We start from the raw sequence: 14,999 nt of genomic DNA on the forward strand, positions 1-14,999 counted from the left end.
GCAGAGTGGCATAGCCATTTTGGAAGACAGTGTGACAGTTTCTTACAAAATTAATATTCTTCCCATATGTTCCAGCAGTCATGCTTCTTGGTATTTACCCAATAAAGGTGAAAACTTAAGTCTACACAAAAACCTGCACACAGATGTTTATAGCAGCTTTATTCATAGTTGCCAAAACTTGGAAGAAACCAAGATATCTTTCAGTAGGTGAATGAATAATTAAACAGTGGCACATCCCAACAATGGAATATTATTCAGTGCTAAAAAGAATAAGATATCAAGACATGAAAAGACATGGAGGAAACTTAAATGCATATTACTAAGTGACAGAGCATATCTGAAAAGGCTACATATGGTATGATTCCAACTACCTGATTTTCCAGGAAAAGTAGAACTATGGAGACAGTGAAAGAATCAGTGGTTGCCAAGGATTATAGGGGAGAGAGGGATGAATAGGTGGAGCACAAAGGACTTGTGAAACTACTCTATGATACCATAATTAATGGTGGATATATGTCTTTACACATTTGTCAAAACTCACAAAATGTACAACAAGAGTGAGCCCTATGGAAACTAAAGACTCTGGGTGATAATAATGTGTTGATGTAGGTTCATCATCAATGTAGGTAATATGTAAGTACCTTTCTGATATGGGAATTTGATATTGGGGGAGGCTGTACATAGGAGCAGGAGGTAAGTGGGAGAGCTCCATAATTTCCACTCACTTGTGCTGAGAACCTAAAGTTGTTATAAAAATTAAAGTCTATTAAAAAAAATAATAAACACTGGACAGAGTCCTGCTAAGGTCTGCCTCCCAGAGGCCCATCCTGCCTGTTCCAAAAGAGGCAACCTTTAAACCTAAGTAAAGAAGTCAGGCTCCCTCTGGCTGGATCCCCCTACAAACAACAGCACCAAAAAGTCTTTCCTGGCTTCTTTGATGGTCATAAACACCCTGCATGTGAGCGTCTCATATGCCACAGAACATCTGCTGAAATGCAAAGGCCCCAGGGAGAGAGACTCATATTCATTATCCCACTCTGTGAATGAGTTAGAGCCCCTTTTGAGAGCAGGAAACAGGGGCAGAGACACAGGACACCTTAAAGAGGTTTCAGACCCAGGACACAGGGCACCCAGCACAGTAAACCTTTGACTAACCAAGATTAATTCTCTAAGTTTTGGCTCACCACAACTGCTCAGTAAGGCACTGATCTCCAAGTCACAGATCTGCACATTTACACTGGCTTTCTGTGGAAATGCTTTATTCTTATGTCGGGATTATGGGCAGCATGCCAGCCAGTACAAGGCCAAGTTTGGGGAATACACAGCCTTTTTGTGATTTTAAAGCCACACTCCATAAGGGCTGTCTACTCTGCTCATGTGTAGCTGGTTCCAAGTTCCCCCCACTCACTCCACCTACACTGTGAAGACAGAGGTTGCCATTAGGGATGAGGGGGATGGGAAAAGTTATCAAAGTCCCTGGAGAGAAGAAGGGGTTACGAGTTAAGGAAGAAAAAAACAAATAAGAAAGGAAATGGATCTTTCCTGCTGTATGTCCTATTGGAAGATATGTGAGAACCAAATTCAGAATTCCATGGAGCTCATTCTATGTGCATTAGGGTGTGAACAGCTGCCACCGCCAGCCCTCAACCTGAGTTAGACTTGTTTTTTCTGGCTCAGAACCCCCAGCCCATTTTGCCAGCCACCCCCAAGTCTGAACTTGCAAAGAGTGGGCTCAAGTTCTATCTTTGGAATTTATCCCTCTCTCACCACTAAAAATAAACCATCCCAGCTGTCCAATGTGGTTTGTGACAGACCCTCCCAGTGATCCCACTCCTACAACCAGTGAAAATAGAGATGATCTATTGAGTGTGGCATGGCTCCCCAGCCACCGTCTCATAACCCTCTCCTGCCCATAACCCACTTCTCTCTATCCAAGGCTTCTTGGAAACACTTGATTTCAAGAAAAAGTCATGAGGGTCTTAAGTCATGTGCAGTATGAAATGGTAAAGATGGCCCTTTGGTGCCACGTAGAATTTGAGATTCAAAAATATGAATTACGAGAGAGGAATAAACAGCCAGAATCAGTGGGAGACACGAGGATAGTCTTTTCTCTAGGAACAAGGAAAAAAAGGCCATTATGACTTGGATGGAAACAAAGGAAAGCAATTAATTGTGACCTTGAATTATGCTCATGAGTTCTTCCAGTGGTCAACTGTACTAAGCAAGAACTACTTGAGTGCATGTGATTCATTTCTGTAAATTTATTCTGACCTGAGCAGAATAAAGAGCAGATCCAAGTTAAATATTTCATGTGAACAGTCCACGAATAGGAAATGAGAAAAAAGGAAAGAAGAAAGTAATCCCTTTATTAGACAAATTGCAATACATATTCAACCAACACTCATGGAGTGCCAATGATAAATCAGGCACTACGCTCCAGATATTTTCATGTCCACTAAAGCCCTTGCCCCACTCTGCTATTCAAACTCATGCCATCTTGAGTACCACCTCCTCTGGAAAGAGACTACTGGTCCACTTATGCATGCAAAGTTTTCCTGAGTGGAGTTACCTCCTAACATGCCAGACCCTACCATGCCTGACTCCAAAGGAATGAATTTCTCAAAGTGATACAGCCCTAGGTATACTGGGTATCAGAGATATCTGGGACAGCAGTCTTCCTGTAACTGTCTATAAGTCCTACATAGGAAGAGCAGGGTGGCCTGTTTCAACCCATCTCTCTGGGAGAGCTTATCTAAGTTCATATCTTCCGTGATCTGATAGTGTCTACTATGGACAAGACAGCAATTGGGCTCTCAAGAGTCTTAACCATTATCTCTCCTGCTCCCAATCCTGACTCTAAGAGCAGCCCAAAGTGTGGTTTGGGAGGCTGTGAGCACCTCACAGGGTAAGGATGGACTTCATATTGTCTTTCTCCAAACCTTTTTCCATGTCCAGACAGACCTCCCTGGGGGAATGAAAACTCCCCACAATCTCTCCATATTGCAGAGACAATGAGATCTAGAGTCTGGCTTTCCAGAGCCCCCTCCCAGCTCCAGGGGCCCTGGTCCTAATTGCTGGGACTTGATGAATGAGTTTGATTTTCTTCTTGTAAGATTTTTCTAAAATTTTATATTATAAGCTTAGAACTTCACTCTATATTTAATCTCATTTGATCTTGGTGAGCTTTCTGTTTTAGGCATTGCGTTGGGCTGTAGTTTTCATGAGAAAAAAATCCCCTCACTTCTCCTTTGCCTGCCCAGGGACAAGAAAGCCAATTGTTGGGAAGCATCATTCCCACCCCTGGTACTAGATTACTTTCTAATCCTAAAAGGCTCCACTAAAATCAGCCCCCGCCCAGTCCTCATGGAAATGCTGGAGCAAGGCTCCTATGAACTGATTAATGTTTCTTGGGCCAGACAGGTTCCTCAGTGATAGTTTTTACCCATTAACTCACTTGGAGTTTTAGACAAATCCTATGGGCAGGACAATTCTTTTGCAACATACCACCCACAGACTATACATCCCACCACTGAAATTCATGTCCTATTTTTAGTGTGAGCTCAATAATGTAAAGTGCAATTGTTCATGAACATATGTGGATCTCCCAGGCCTGAGTGAGGCCAGTGAGCAGGAAATACAAAGGGAAGAAATAGTTTGGTTGGAAGGCATCACCTGCAGACTCTTCCTCCCAAGCCTCCTTCTGGGTGAGTGGAGATGTGAACTGAGACCTTTTGGAAATAATCCAGGGTAGATCCAGATGACTTGTCAGGGCTTCAGAGACAAGTTGTATCTGGGTAGCAAGGAAAGGGCATGAGGGAAGAGAATTCTTTAATTTTACACCTATCATGTGCTAGGAACTGCAAATGCATTACTTATCTCTGAAAACGGCCCCATTTTATACACATGACAAAATAAGTCTCAAAGAGTCAAAATTTTCCCTGTGGAACCAGGTGGTGGATCCAGGTTTAAAGACAGATCAGACCCAACCCAGGCACTTGTTCCAAGTGTTGTGCCTTATGGTGAATGAACTCATGGTGAAGCCTCAGCAAAGCTACTAGTATGCCCATCTTTGTCCCCAGGGCTCCAAACCTCCCTTTTCTTTAACTGAGACATTCTCTAGGAGTTGAGATCTCACAGTGTAATGGTCATTGGTCCTGAACATGTGAGAGAGCATTTCAAACCCTTGACATTTCAAACCCTTGACAGATGAGAGAAGTTAGAGCCTCCATTATTTCTCTGCACATCTCTCTCCCCATCAATGCTCTGAGCATCTGGGGAGGCCCTAGTCCCTTCTGAGCCTAAACTACCCATTTATAGGGCCTTCAGAGACATCTAGAACTAAACCAGCTTGTGCCTGAGTCAAGGCATTTGAGGATTTGCAATTCTGTCTCCCATCCCTGTAAAATTTGGAATCCATAAAAGAGCAACTCTCTCCCTGCCCTAGACTGGCCTCCTTCATTCTCTCTTAGTTTTCTCTGCCCCTAAATCCCCTCAATAGATTCACCATACCACCCATCCCTATTGCCTCTCTGGAACCTTCCTTCCATTGTAAGCAACACCACCCCGCCCCCATCATGTTCTAAGCCACCTGCAGGAATGCACTCTGAGGATGCCAGTCCCTTCCCAGTCCTCTTCATTGGGAGATTATCTTTCTCCCACACCCACACAGCACTGGGTCACTCTCCTGACCTCCTTTACTCCTCTACCACTGAGTGGAAACACCTCCTCTGTTGCCTTCATTCCCCAAGTCTACCACTCTCTGTTGCTCCTCTGGTTAATTTCATCTACCCACCTCCTGGCCCTGCCCTCATTCTCTGACCACTTGGCCTCCAGACTGTGGTTCTTCCTCTCCATGCAGTTTCTTAAGATTGTTTTGGAAGATCCTAATGTGTAGGAAAGTGGCCCATCCTCATACTTTGTGTTTACCTCTCAGTCCTTGCACTCTCTCACTTCTACTCTATCTCAGCCTTTCACTTCCAGAGCCAAGACCTGAATCTTTGCTCTAGTCCAACACCCCATTCAACTGGTACTAGTGGGCTGTCCTCCACTCCTGGATCTTACCACTCCTCTCTTTCCACCTCATAGAGGTCCCATCCCTTGACACACCCTCCCCTATGTACCTAGTACATCTCTGCATCCTGGATGTTTTTCTTATTTCTTTTTTTTTTCCCAGAATGATCACTTTGTTGGATTGTTCTCTAACCAGAACCCTCAATTTCCTTGCACACTCATCTTCTGCTTCAACTTTCCTACAAAATATCCATCCAAGATCCAGATTCCAAACTACGTTATCTACTTTTCTATGATGCCAAGGGTTTCTGGAGAAAACCAGTCATTACAAATCCAAGTTCTCCAAACTTAGCTGGGCCCCGGGTGCCCTGAATTAAGCAATTCTATTATTAATCCTTGGTAGTAGAGTTCATCTCCCACTGTCCCCAACTATTCTAATATTTTTTTCCTCACAAAACCCCTACTCAACTCTTTCCCCACTTCCCACCCTCAGAAAATGACCTTGACTTCTACCTTATGGAGAATAAATGTCATCAGACATGAACCTCAATTTCCTGGCACACTTTTCTACCTCCACAGTCACTTTCCTTCCCCCTGTACAAGGCCAGGCCCTCAATACACTCATTGCTCTTTCCCTTACACTTTCCATTTTTCTTTCTCTACTGGCAACTTCCTTTCAGACTCTAAACAAGCTGACATTGTTTAAATAATGTTTATTTCATATTGCCCTCAATCTGCTCTGTAATTCCCCTCCTTTCCCACTCATCTACACCTCCAAGAATACTTGTTACTGCTTTACCTATGAAATCAGAACCAAACCTGCTCCTACTATCCTTCCACAAAAGTCACACATTACCTCTATACCATGATCAGCCCTAATGTTGCTAGATTTCTTTACATCTTTAGCACCCCTTCCTCCTTTAAAAGCTCCATTCTCTTCCCTTCCATATCATTGCACCCTTCTGGTAGCTTTCTGGCCCTTCCTTCTCTATTTTGGGGCCCCCTTTTCCTTTGTTTTCCCCTTGAAGGTCAATCCAGACCCACTGCTCTCTGTCTCCTGCAATGACCTTATACTTTTCTAGTTTTAACTGCCACACATATGCTGATAACTTCCAGATCCACCCCTCTAGTCCTGACCTTCAACAATTCACAGCAGATTCACAGTCCTAAGCATTTCCACTTGTATGTCCCATGCATACAGATTTTAAATGGCTCTCAGTCTTCCCCACCTCAAAATTGCTTCTTGTTCTAAATTCTCTATCTCAGTGGCTTCATGATACACCCAGTCAACAAATTAGAAACTTGAGGGTCATCCTTGAGCCCTTAATATTTCCAATGCTCTACATTTATTCTCTGACTCCAGTCTATCAGTTTGAGTTTCTCAAAGCCATTCAACTGAACAATAGCATGAAGACATTTAAACATTGAAGGGATTTTTAAATACAGTACAATTACCTCCTTAGTAAATTAAATGAGTCCCACATCCCCAACCAGAAAGAGTGTAAAATAATGCTTTTCAAGATGAAACTAATGAGGTTCTTTCTAAATGTAGAGAAAAGATTAAACCTACAGAGGCAACATTCAAAGTTTCATCCCTGATACAAAAAACTATCACACAATTACCAATAAGCTGATAAAACCAGTTTCATAGTTTTAGCTTTCCCATTTTTGGTCTATGGCTCACATCAAATCAATTTTTATGCATACTGTGAGGTAGGAGTTAATGGGTTTTTTTTCCATATACATATGTTGTTCCAGGACTATTTTTGAAATAGACTTTCCCATTCTCCATTAGATTGTTTTCATGCCTTTGTTGAAAATTAAATGACTCTATAAGTGAGGTCTATTTCTGAGTTCTTTCTTCTGTTCCATATATCTCTTTGTTGATCCTTATGCCAGCATGACACACTCTTGATTACTGTAGCTTCATAGTTAGTCTCGAAGTCATGTAGTATAAGTTCTCCAATTTGTTGTTCTCTTTCAAGATTGCTTTAATATTCTAGGGCTTTTGCATCTCCACATACAACTTAACAATTTATCAGTTTCTGGAAGAAAAATAAAGACCCTACTGGGATTATAACTGAATGATACAGGATTTCTGTGAATGTGTCAAAACTCTTGCTCCAAATTTTCAGCTGTCCATTTAGTGAAACTAATGCCACAAGTTACATTGGGGCAGCAATGATTCCAAGTCCACCAACCCCCAACCTGTTTACTTGATTTCTCATGGCATTTTGTCGAAAAACCACTCAGGATTGTCTAACGCTTTGACAAAGAGTCAAAGACCAAAGGACTATAGCTGACAAAAGCCTCAGTCAGAGCCGCCTTCTCTACACACTAAATGGTTTCCTATAGGGAAAAAATGGCATTAGTTTTCAAAGGAAGAAAGTTTCATTTGTCACTATGGTAACCCATCTTCTTCAGGCATACTGAATGACCTTTTTCTTGAAATAGCTATTCTTTCAAAGTTCCCAGTCCTGAGAAGCAGGGCCTGGCTGCTCTCTGATGTTCACTGGAGGAGGCCAACACAGGACAGAATAAGGAGTTATGTCTTAAGACTTTACCCACAAGGGGACCTGTTTGGGAGAGAAAGGTATCTTGTACACTCTAAGGAGGCCATGAATTGCAGAGGTTAACCTCTCAGAATTTTGAGTGTGGGATGGGTGATAATGTGCATTGGTTCAAACTCATAATTCTTACCCTAATGGACCTTTCAGTCTACTTAAATAATTAAGAGAAAAACAAAGTAATTCAAATTGTTAAAAGGATACATTTTCCTTTCTGCAGAAAATCTCAGAGTCTTTAATAGATATATCTGCCTTGTGGCTCCCAAGAAGGAACATGGCATGTACAATTTTCCAAACTTATTTGACCATGGAACTGATCTATTAGAATGTTATTATTTGTATCATTCTCTTTCAAGAACCTCAACATCCCTGAGTGACAAATAGCCAACCTCTTTGGTAAATTCCATAGGCTGAACAATTGTTTATAATCATGAAATAGTCTTTATTAATACTTCCTCCTGGAAGAATTCACAATATTACCTCCATTTGGTGTTACCCCAGAGGCCCACGATGACCCTTAAATGGTATGGATTTTGATGGTATTGTCCTAAAGGCCTGTGTCCCTTAACATAATATTTATTTGAAGACATACAAAAAAAGTACACCAAAGATGTCCCAGATGTTTAGACATGTGCCTTATATCCCAGTTAGAACTAATCTAGGCTGGAGCAGAAACTGGATCATAAAGGTTGAGAGAAGCCTTGCCAAAGGATACATGCAGGTAGTGTCTTTCAGGGGTTGCTGGAGCATCTGTTGAGGAAGATCTAAGTTAGAGAGATTTCAAGGCTGAGTCCAAGAGAACAATTCCAATATCACATGATCTAGAGGCTGGAAGGAGAGTCCCCTTCTTAAATTTGTCCTGGGCCTTGAATGCCCTGCCATTAAATTTTGAAGAAAGTATAATTGGGACCTCAATTAGGCAAGAGGTGGAAAACATTTGTTTAACAAGGGTATTGATCCACTTAAAAGTTTTATTGAGACCTAAAAGGAATAAAAAGCAAACTTGTTGGATTAGAAACACCCTCAGAGGAAATTGAGCCCTCATCTGTCAACCCCAGCAGTCTTGTTATAACTGTCCACCACTCTGCCCCTTTGGCCCTGCCCTGGCCCCTTAGTACCAGAACATTCCCTGTATGCAGTAACTCTGGTAGGGAACAAGCTGAACCAAAAGTCTCTAATTCAATATGACAACCAGCCAGGATATTCAGGTTTTTATTTGGAAACTGCCCTGGTCCACAAAGGTGTCAAGATCTATTAGCTATCCATAGGGTCAGGATTCCCAGTCTGGGCTCCCTACCTTGGGAAATCTGAATAACAGGAAAGAAGCTTGGGTTATATGCTGGGCACTTGCATTGGAGTCATGCATTCTAAATTTCCTCAGCCAATCTGATTTTCTTCTGAAGAGAATCAGTTTTTGGTGTCTGAACAGCTAGCCCACATACTGAGAACTCCTTTTACTGAGGGCACCCCTCCACACACACAAAGAGCCCTCCCTGATTATCCCAGCACCACAGTGTTCCTTTCTCAAAAGCCCTGCAAAATTTGCTAGGCCCAGTTGTGCCTTAAGGCTTGAGCTTTATCTGAACTCTTCATCCTTAGTATGGACAGGTGGGGAGGAGAATCAATTCACTCTAGAGTAGGAGATACCATTTCCCACATCTTTATCTGTGACAGACAATATTAATCAATCATTGTTCTTTTCTGCTGAGCCCAGATATGGCGTCAAAAATCCTCTGCACAGAAATTGATAGGAGCTAGAGTCTAAGATAAAGCATATTTTCCATCCCTGTTCTAGAGATTACAGTGTGCTATTAGAATATACCATGAAAAAGATACAGGTTATGGTGGTTCTGATGAGGGAGAGATTTATTCATTTACTTAATTCATTGGATATTTATCGAGCATTTACTTTATGCCAGGCACTGTTCAGAAGAGGAAGGTACAAAGTGTCATAGAAGTACAGAATAGGGGCAATCAAATCAGACTCGAGTTGGTGGGTCAGAGGAAACTTCCTAGGGGAGGTAAATTCTTTTAAATTAATTTATATATTTTAATTTATTATTGGCTGCATTGGGTCTTCATGGCTGTGCGTGGGGACTACTCTTCATTATGGTGCACAGGCTTTTCATTGCAGTGGCTTCTCTTAGTGTGGAGCATGGGCTCTAGGCATGCGGGTTTCAGTAGTTGAGGCACGTGGGCTCAGTAGCGTGGCTCGCGGGCTCTAGAGCACAAGCTCAGTAGTTGTGGCACACGGGCTTAGTTGCTCCACGGCATGTGGGATCTTCCCGGACTAGGGCTCGAACCCATGTCCCCTGCATTGGCAGGTGGATTCTTAACTACTATGCCACCAGGGAAGTCCCTATGGGAGGTAAATTTTTAAGGAAGAAAAGAAATTAGATAAATTTGGAACCAGGGTTGTGGAGAGTGTAGCAGACAATAAGAACAATTTATGTAAAGACACAGATATACAACAGATATCCAGAAGTTTTGATGATTAAGGTAAAGGATATCAGATTGAAACAATAGGAAATAAGTTATGTGTATTTTTCAGAACACTAAAGTCACAAAGTATAGTAGAGGGAGTGTTTAAGAAGAATTCAAGCTACTGTGTATGTGGAAGTGCATTGCAGAGAGGGTGATGCTCTAAAACAGCACTAAAACAGTGTGGTTTGTCAAACAATAGCATGAGCATCACCTGGGAACTTGTTAGAAATGCAGATTCTCAGGCCCCACTCCAGACCCACTGAATCAGAAACTCTGAGGAAGAATCCTAGAGATCTGGGGTTTACCATGCCCTCTGGGGATTCTGATGCACCCTAAATATCCAGAAGCACTGCTCCAAAATAATAGTTGATGTTATTACCATCACTGAACCCACCCACTTCCAAGTCCCTTCACCATCCCAAATTGGAACAGCATTTCCCCCACTGCACTCAAATTCACCTACTCTTGATTTACCTGACTCCATCAACACCAGTGCTGCCCAGGATTTCAGACTATATTTCAGTATGACTTTGATTCCCTCCTCCTCCTCACTACCCAACACATCCCATCTGCCCTTATGCCCTGGAAGCATATTAGTCTGACTAATAACCTGAATCCACTAAACACAGATTAAAGTTCAAGAGATGAAGTGACAGTGGGCATAATAGAAAAGGTCATGTCAATCTAGTCTGCCAGACAGACCCACTTTTCCTCAACTTCCCTCTGGGCAAGGATGGAGAGCACAGGCTTTAAGCCAGCCTACATGGCTTCACATCCTGGATTTTCCTCTTTCTTTCTGTGTCACTTTGGGTGAATTATCTAAGATCTCTGTGCCTCAGTCCCTTCAGATGTAAACTAGAAATAATAAGGTATTTATCTCATTGGGTTATTATGGAGATGAATGAGTTCATACAGGTAAAGTACTTTGAACAGTGTCTAGCTCAATAAGTAGTAGTAGTAGTAGTAGTAGTAGTAGTAGTAGTATCACCATTACATTATTCACCTATTGCAACAGTCTCCTGTCCTCCAGTCTGTCTTCACTGCTCTTGGTCTTGCAGACTGGCCCACTGGAAGTTGTTTAAACGGCAACTTCATGTTGAACAGGTCATTCCCCTCATCAAAAGACTTCTGTGGCTCCCTTAGGCCATCATTATCATTGATTTTAAATGCCCACTCCCTTTTTTAAAGAAATGGAATCCTTTGCTTCTAATGGGCTCTTACAGATAATAGTAGAACTGTTTTGATTGAAGTCAGGGAATAGGAAGGGCCTTCCAGCTTCTCCCTTGACCTTCGTTGCACCTCAAGAGACATCCCTGTGGAACTCTGGGATATGAAGGGCCCAGCATATCCTCTGACCTGTGAAATCCAAACAGCAATCAAGTTGCCCATTTGCTACAAGATTATCTGCTCTCCAGAAAGGTACACCACAATGTGAAATTGCACCTTGTGAATTTACTCAAGCTGCTCACCTGATCTACCCATGATGGACCAGGATGCCTTTGGCTTGAACTTCTCACGTAACTGTCTGGTTTCACTCTGCTATATGTCCTCCCGGTCAGCCTAACCCCAAGGGACCACTATTTCCTCTTGGCCCTGGACTCTCTTGTGCTTGTCAGACACCCTACTGAAGGCAAGGAACAACAGACCCTGGGGATCCCTGAGAACAGGGAAGCCCAGGAGGAGCTATGTCTAACTTAGAATGTTTTGGCCAGTTGCCGAGGCTTTGTTCCAATTTCTGATGTTCTTTAGAATCTTCTCATTACATCACTAAGTACAATTAAGCTCTAATCTCTCCCTCTCTTTTTAGTAACTTTTAATTTGTTTTCTGATTATGAAAGCAATATATGGTTAATATATTGGAGTAAATATGTAATATACAGAAAATTATATTTTAAAAAAAGCAAATAAAAATAAACTATAATGCCTCCAAACAGAAACAGGCATTGTTAATACTTTGGTAGGTTTCCTTTGACTATTTTTGTATGAATACATTCACAACCATTCACACTATTTGGAGGATAATCGTATAACTATAGGATATACATCATTGAAAAGTCTTCAAAACCAGAATTTTAAATAGCAAAATAATATTCTTTCTATTGGATATACATTTATTCAATAAACAATGACTAACATTTATTGAACACTTATTATGTGTCAGGTCTTGTGTTTGGTATTGATATATATAGTAATGAACAGACAGGTGTTGTCCCCATGGAGCTAATAGTCTTCAGTGGGAGGTACATTTTTAACAAATGAACATGAAAATTAAAAATTACAAGAGGCTGGAAGGGAAGATGGCAGAAGAGTAAGACGTGGAGATCACCTTCCTCCCCACAGATACACCAGAAATACATCTACACGTGGAATAACTCCTACAGAACACCTACTGAATGCTGGCAGAAGACCTCAGACCTCCCAAAATACAAGAAACTCCCCACGTACCTGGGTAGGGCAAAAGAAAAAAGAATAAACGGAGACAAAAGGATAGGGATGGGACCTGCACCAGTGGGAGGGAGCAGTGAAGGAGGAAAGGTTTCCACACACTAGGAAGCCCCTTCGCGGGCGGAGACGGTGGATGGCGGATGGCGGATGGCGGATGGGAAAAGCTTCGGCGCCATGGAGGAGAGCACAGCAACAAGGGTACAGAGGGCAAAGCGGAGAGATTCTCGCACAGAGAATCTGTGCCAACGGGCACTCACAAGCCCGAGAGGTTTGTCTGCTCCCCCGCAGAGGTGGGCGGGGCTGGGAGCTGAAGCTCGGGCTTCATTTGGAGCACAGGGAGAGGACTGGGGTTGGCGGCGTGAACACAGCCTGCAGGGGGTTAGTGCACCACGGCTAGCCGTGAGGGAGTCTGGGTAAAAGTCTGGACCTGCCGAAGACGCAAGAGACTTTTTCTTTCCTCTTTGTTTCCTGGTGCACAAGGATAAGGGATTAAGAGTGCTGCTTAAAGGAGCTCCAGAGACGGGCATGCGCCTCAGCTAAAAGTGCAGACCCCAGAGACGGGCATGAGATGCTAAGGCTGTTGCTGCGGCCACCAAGAAGCCTGTGTGCAAGCACAGGTCACTCTCCACACATCCCTTCCGGGGAGCCTGTGCAGCCCGCCACTGCCAGGGTCCCGGGATCCAGGGACAACTTCCCCGGGAGAACGCATGGCGTGCCTCAGGATGGTGCAACTTCACACTGGCCTCTGCCGCCGCAGGCTCGCCCCACACTCCGTGCCCCTCCCTCCCCCCGGCCTGAGTGAGCCAGAGTCCCCGAGCAGCTGCTCCTTTAACCCCGTCCTGTCTGAGCGAAGAACAGACGGCCTCTGGCGACCTACACGCAGAGGCAGGGCCAAATCCAAAGCTGAGCCCCTGGGAGCTGTGCGAACAAAGAAGAGAAAGGGAAATCTCTCCCAGCAGCCTCAGAAGCAGCGGATTAAATGTCCACAATCAACGTGATGTACCCTGCATCTGTGGAATACATGAATAGACAACGAATCATCCCAAATTGAGGAGGTGGACCTTGAGAGCAAGATTTATGATTTTTTCCCCTTTTCCTCTTTTTGTGAGTGTATATGTGTATGCTTCTGTATGAGATTTTGTCTGTATAGCTCTGCTTCCGCCATTTGTCCTAGGGTTCTATCTGTCTGTTTTTAGTTTTTAATTTTTTTCTTTATAATTATTTTTTATTTTAATAACTTTATTTTATTTTACTTTATCTTCTTCCTTCCTTCCTTCCTTCCTTCCTTTCTTTCTTTCTTCCTTCCTTCCTTCCTTTCTTTCTTCTTTCCTTCCTTCCTTCTTTCTTTCTTTCTTTCTTTCTTCTTTCCTTCCATCCTTCCTTCCTTCCTTCCTTCCATCCTTCCTTCCTTCCTCCCTCCCTCCCTTCTTTCTTTCTTTCTTTCTTTCTTTCTTTCTTCTTTCCTTCCTTCCCTCCTTTAGAAAACGAATCGTACCAAATTGAGGAGGTGGACTTTGAGAGCAAGATTTATGATTTTTTCCCCTTTTTCCTCTTTTTGTGAGTGTGTATGTGTATGCTTCTGTGTGAGATTTTGTCTGTATAGCTTTGCTTCCAACATTTGTCCTGAGGTTCTATCCATCCGCTTTTTTTCCCCTTAATAATTATTTTCTATTTTAATAACTTTATTATATTTTACCTTACTTTATTTTATTTTACTTTATCTTCTTTCTTTCTTTTTTTCCTTCCATCCCTCCCTCCTTGCCTCTCTCCTTTCTTTCTTTCTTCCTTTCTTTCTACTTCTACTAATTCTTTTTTTCTACTTTTTCGCCCCTTTATTCTGAGCTGTGTGGTTGAAAGGCTCTTGGTGCTCCAGCCAGGAGTCAGAGCTCTGCCTCTGTGGTGGGAGAACCAATTCCAGGACACTCGTCCACAAGACACCCCCAGCTCCATGTAATATCAAATGGCGAAAATCTCCCAGAGATCTCCATCTCAACACCAGCACCCAGCTTCACTCAATGACCAGCAAGCTACAGTGATGGACACCCTATGCCAAACAACTAGCAAGACAGGAACACAGCTCCACCCATTAGCAGAGAGGGTGCCTAAAATCATAATAAGTCCACAGACACGCAGAAACACACCAACAGACGTGGACCTGCCCACCAGAAAGAAAAGATCCAGACTCATCCAGCACAACACAGGCACTAGTTCCCTCCACCAGGAAGCCTACACAACCCACTGAACCAACCCTAGCCACTGGGGAAAGACACCAAAAACAATGGGAAATACGAACCTGCAGCCTACAAAAAGGAGACCCCAAACACAGTAAGATAAGCAAAATGAGAAGACAGAAAAACACACAGCAGATGAAGAAGCAAGATAAAAACCAACCAGACCTAACAAATGAAGAAGAAATAGGCAGTCTACCTGAAAAAGAATTCAGAATAATGATAATAAAGATGATCCAAAAACTTGGAAATAGAACAGAGAAAA

The sequence above is a fragment of the Neophocaena asiaeorientalis genome, unplaced genomic scaffold (assembly GCF_003031525.2).
Source record: "Neophocaena asiaeorientalis asiaeorientalis breed wild unplaced genomic scaffold, Neophocaena_asiaeorientalis_V1.1 scaffold82, whole genome shotgun sequence".
NCBI lineage: Eukaryota > Metazoa > Chordata > Mammalia > Artiodactyla > Phocoenidae > Neophocaena > Neophocaena asiaeorientalis.